Source organism: Bactrocera tryoni, chromosome 3 (assembly GCF_016617805.1).
Source record: "Bactrocera tryoni isolate S06 chromosome 3, CSIRO_BtryS06_freeze2, whole genome shotgun sequence".
NCBI classification, from domain to species: domain Eukaryota; kingdom Metazoa; phylum Arthropoda; class Insecta; order Diptera; family Tephritidae; genus Bactrocera; species Bactrocera tryoni.
In genome coordinates this window covers 71,056,485-71,062,836 of record NC_052501.1, presented here as the reverse complement: position 1 = coordinate 71,062,836, position 6,352 = coordinate 71,056,485, and positions in this window count along the sequence as shown.

Here is a 6,352-nt window from a genome sequence, read left to right as displayed (position 1 = left end):
TATTAAAAAAATTTATATACATTAAATTTTTTTTGTTTTAAATTAAATTTTTTTTAATAATAAAAATTAAAAAAAATATATATTATTTTATTATATACATATGTACATGTTATATGTATATATATATATTTTTAATTTTTACTAAATATTTTAATAATATGCATATATTTTTTAATTAAACTTTTTTTAATTAAAAACAAAAATGAAAAAATTTAATGTAAACATAAACATATATTTTTCTTAAGCTTTAAATTTATTTTCCATTCAAAATTATAATTTTATTTTAAATTAATTTAAAACTTTTTTTTGTATTAAAAAATACATATGTACATATATGTATATAGTTGTTTTTAATTTTTATTTAAATTAAATTTTTTTTATTTTTATTTAAATTATTTTTTTTTTTAATTTTAATAAATTTTTTTTAATAAAAAAAATAAAAAAATTTAATAAATACATATATTTTTAATTAAATAAGGTTACAAAAAAATTTTATCAAAAAAATAAATAAAATTTTTCAATAAAAAAATCAATTTTAAATTTATTTTAAATTAATTTAAAATTTTTTTGTATTAAAAAATATATATTTTTTTGAACTGAAATATTTTTAGCATTCAATAAAAAATATGAAAAAAAAAATTCTCAATTGTTTCGCACTTAATCACATTACCTTTAACTTTAACCGCGCGCATTATTCATCGAAATTAGTTCACATAAACGAGTGGCTACTGCTATTGTTCTATAAAAACCTTTTCGACTATGGATGTACGTACCATATTTGCTAAACAAAAAATACAAATAAATCAAATAAATGACAAAGATTGAAAAAATAACGAAAAACTTGTTAGTAATTATGTAACTGTAATTACGTAAATTTTATAAGTGAATTTTGTGTCGCATTTAAATATTAAAATTGCTGTGCATCGTTGTACGTAGCGCGTAAAAATATTAAAACAAGAGAACATAATATAAATATATGTGCAAAAACAAAAAAAAAAAAATAAAAAAAGTTGTAAAATGCTTTGGCTTCAACTTTAGCAATGTTCGCATAAGTGCAAAAACAAAACTCAAACAACAACAAAAATCAAAGAATTGTTTTAATGAAGAGAAAGAAAAAATAAAATTTGTTAAAAAAAGTTATAAAAACGTAGCATAAAAGTACACTTATTAAAACCAATCACCGACTCGTACATACAGACACATATTTTTGCAGCGACAAATTGTTAGCTACCCCTGGCTGATTAACATATGTATGTAAGCTTTGCATATAAACAAAGTATTTATACTGAGACATTAACTATGTACACGACCTTTATGTATACAAAATATAAGAAATAGTATATAATGTGAGGCAAACCTCGTAAACGTTGACATATTTACATATAAAACGTATTGCTTGTTGACTAGAAGAGTGGCATAACTCAAAAAAACACAAATTTCATTTAAGTATGGTTAGATAAAACTATAAACAGGTTGCACTGCGGAAAAAATATCAGAACGGTACATTTTAAATACTAGTTATGCTGGATTATTTACTTTACTTTCCACTCTGTAGCTGTTTTCGACTCGCCAAACGTTGGCAAGTAGCGTATCTACCAAACTATACCAGCTCTAACACCTTTACATCGTTTCCTCGTGTAAGAAGCAGCCTTATTATTTTACATAATTTTTTTCTCATACAAAAAAATGAAACATTTTATTAGTATTTTTTATTGTTAAAAACAATTGTTAAAGAAATTTTTGAAAAAAAATAATTTAAAACTCGGCCCTACGACGTTATTTCCGGTGACCCCTCGGCAAAAAGATGCGCCCTTACAGAATCATCTAAAGTAAAAAAAATACGTGCTTTATTTTAAATCTTAACCTAGAACTTGAACGAAGGAAAAAAACTGAAAATTGGATTTTTGTCAGATATTTTTACAAAAAAAAAAATTAAAATTTCGCGGTTTTTTGTTTTGAATAGTTGTAAACACACTCAAAGACCTGTGTAAAATTCCTTGAAGATCGGTTCAGTAGCTCTCGAGAAATCTTGCCAAGCAACTTCAAAAACACAGTTTCGAGAAAAACACGTTTAAAGATGGGGAACCTAGCCCAGCTAGCCTCGAGCGCACCAGTTTTCAAGTTTGTATCTCCGAAACTATTAAAGGGGTCAATATGAAAATTTAGAACAATATTCTAGAGGTATTGTAGAGTTTAACAATACCGTAAAAAAAATCGATTTTTTGAAACCCGTAAACCAATGTAACCCCTTAAAAAGCCTGTCAGAATTACACTAAAATCGAAAAGATTTATTTGGTCAAATGACATTTTAGTGCCACATTTTTCCGCAGAATATCAACTTCTATAAAATATATATTTTTTAATTTAAGAGGCAGACCTAGTGTGAAAAGATAATCGATTTTCAATTTATATAGCATATTATTCAACTTAAGGGGCACACCTAATGTGAAAAATATTATTGTTTTCACATTTCAATACATTATAATACTCAAAATAACACATCATTATTTTAAATCGATATCTTTCTAAAAAGTAACCGCTCAGTTCAATCAGTTAATGGGTTTCACGGCTTCAAAAACTCGTTTTTTTATGTCCTTATTTAATTCTATAATATTTCTGGCATGTTGTCCTTAAAGCTCAAGTTGTGCCGAGTAATATACATAGCTCGAGTTCAGCTCTATAGTCACTTAAGGGGTTATAGCCAGTTAGAAGACCGTAAAAGCGATTTTTTCAGAATTTTTTCTGAGAAAACTTTTAAATTTATTGATCCCACCATACCTATAATTTCAAGCTTCCTTGCAATCTGAAATCAATAAATATGAATAATCTGAAATAATGTTCCACTGTCTGGTTCTATGGAAAAGTATTATACCAGAGTATTGTACCACTTATTTTGTTTCTTTCGAAATTTTAAAACTAGTAGAAGTTTAAATTTGGAGATATGGATAGTTACAGCCATAGACAAGTCTATAAAGAAGACTTAAAGACCTGAGAAATAGTGGGTATTCTTTTTGGAAAAGGCAGTGAGGAGAAAAAAGTCGAATCAGTTTGGATGCCGGGTCAGCAAAGTATCTATATCTTCAAAATTAATTCGAATTCTGAAAAATCCTGCCGTAAAAATAATATTGAATGGCGACTACCTGAAAAAAATGTGACCCATTAATTTTGTTTGTATCACTAGTTTTTTAAAAATAGTAAAAATTTTAACTAGGGGATGTGTATAGTTCAAGACATAGACAAGTTAACAAAGAAGACTTAGGAACCGAGAAATAGTGTGTATTGTTTTGGGAAAGACATTTAGTGAAAACGCGTTTAAAGTTTCAGCTTCTGTCGAGCTAAACTTTTAAAATATAAATTTAAAAAACAATTCTTATTTCTAGTCTAGAATACCCCCTCAAGTTATATATAAATATGCTTTTAAATTCTTAAAATAATTGATACAGTAATTGTTTTTTAACTCAGATCTTAATTTTATTAAATATCGTAAATATTTTTTATTAAATAACAAATTTTGTCTTGTCACTTTTGACAGCAATTTGACATTCGAGTCATGGCAACGTTACAGCAATTGATTGAGGGTTTTCACACTTATGTAATTTTATCGACCAAAGCGCAACGCGCAAAGTTAGCATACCGAGTAGTGGTGAATCGAAGATAGCTATTAAGCTATTTGAACGTTTTGAGTTGTGACACTCTTTTAGTGAGCAAGCGATATGTAGATTTACAAAATAAGAATTGAAAATTCACAACTAATATCATGAATACATACATATGTCGTATATCTTTCTATACAAAAACAAAACAAAACGAAAAACAAAAAATGTAAGTCATTATATACACATTTATATATAGTTCATACATACATATATACATCTTTATGTGAGTATTTATGTATGTACATACTTACAATAGCTTTGAAATGTAAATCACTAAAACACACTTCATATAAAAATCAAATTTATCAATATTATATTTTTGCATAATTTGTTGTTAACTTAATGAAAATTTATATTAGTAACTAATTTTAATAATTATTTAAACAAAAAGCGTATTTAAGTGTTAAATTAATTGTTATTTTCATATGTGTTTTGAAGAACTAAGGAGCTATATATAAACATAGCGTAACTTACGTTGTCTTCAAAAATATTTTTTTTTTTAAGGCAAGGGCTGTTGCGAGTTTACTTAAATTTATATTTGAATGTCATTAACATTTTGATGCGTTTCTTGCGTTTGAGGAATGCTGCTTTGCTGCGGTGCATAAGTTGTTTCGATTTTGTTTTTTTTTTAATGTTTAAGGTCGCAAATATTATATAAATTTTAGTTTAGCTTTTATATTATTTATTTTAATTTAATATTATTTATTTTAATTCAATATTATTTATTTTAATTATATTAACTGTATTTAAAAAATATATATATATTGTTTAAAAGCATATCGAATTTTAATCCATTTATAAATCATTCTGTATATATTTCTTAAACAAAAACATTTATTTTTCAAGTGTGTATGAATATACATTAGCCTAAAGCTTTACGATTTTAAGTGATTAGGCCAGTCTAGAGCTCTAAGAAAGGTAAAACTTTGACTAGACTTCCGTAACCCATAGGTACACCAAAGGTTTATTATGAGTTAAAACTCAACCATATCCTAAAATAAAATATAACCCCTTACTTACAAAATTCTTTTGTTTTGGAGATATGCTTATGCCATACAGTATATTCCATTTTCTTAGCTTTTGTACGAATTTATTTTTTTTTTAAACAATAAAAGTTTTGAAGGTATATAACCACTAACTAATTGGTATATAACCATTAAATAATAGGTATATAACCACTAACAAATTGGTACATAACCACTAACAAATTGGTATATAACCATTAACTAATTGGTACATAACCACTAACAAATTGGTATATAACCACTAACAAATCGGTATTCAACCACTAACAAATTGGTATATAACCACTAACTAATTGGTGTATAACCACTAACAAATTAGTATATAACCATTAAATAATAGGTATATAACCACTAACTAATCGGTATATAACCACAAACAAATTGGTATATAACCACTAACTAATTGGTGTATAACCATTAACTAGTTGGTATATAACCACTAACTAATTGGTATGTAACCACTAACTAATTGGTACATAACCACTAACAAATTGGTATATAACCACTAACTAATTGGTACATAGCCACTATCTAATTGGTATATAACCACTAAATAATTGGCATATAACCACTAACTAATCAGTATATAACCACAACACTTACTCTTTGATATACAATTGATTTGTTGATTTGATTGTTGATTTGTATGCATAACCACTAGCCAAGATGCTGCATCCAAAAGCTTTTCATAGAGGGCTAGCAAATTCTTAAATTCTTCATAATTTTCATCATTACAGCATATTTGTGGCATGTGCCGTTCATTTTAGAAGTTTCCGTTATTTGATAAAGATTAAAAATGACAACGATGATAACTTTTACTACACAAATTATTATATTTGTGTACTCACCAGTTTATTGCGTTATTGACAACATAGTATCTTCCAGGAATTGCTTGACAATTAACGTAAACAAACCGAGATATGTATAGTATGTACATATATAATTGTTTATCATACGAAAATAAGAACTTCATACAAATATTAATGTTATAATAACTACATACACACATAAAAGCAAGATTTTTTAGTAATTGAAATGTGAGCTTTCACAGTTTATTTTTGAGATCTTGTTGTTGTCACTAAGTAAGTAGCAAATGTGTTAGCTTATAAAGAAGAGTGTATAGCTACTAATTCAAGTTTAGTCAAAATTAAAAATACAATTTTAACAGGAAGCTTTACTCGGTTATACCACTCAGTATTTCGCCAAGCAGCTTAAGAATGAAAGCTCTTAGGGTTGTACGAGTTTTCAGATGACTAAATCCAACTCGCTCAAGGCTACAGAAAAAGCTGTAAAGGCGTAATGAGTTGATAACTTTTTCTTTCACTAAGCTAAAGTCGTGAAAGCTTATTATTTATTTATTTGATTAATTTTGTTTTGGTTTATTACATTAAAATTTCAAGTTTTGTATGGCAAACATTTTTAAAACGCTTTAAAAAGCTTATAAGAGATGCAAAAATGAAAGCTTTCACTAATTAAGAGAAAAAGCTGTAAAGGCACATTAAGTTGACAATTTTCTACAATAAATTCGGTAATTTTTTTAAACATAGCTTTATGAAAGCTTTCACTCAGCTTATTACTCATTTATTTATAGGTCAAACGAGTAATTTCGAATAAGTAAGAAAGAATAAGCAAATGAAGAAAAATTATCATTGTATTGAAATTACACACTTT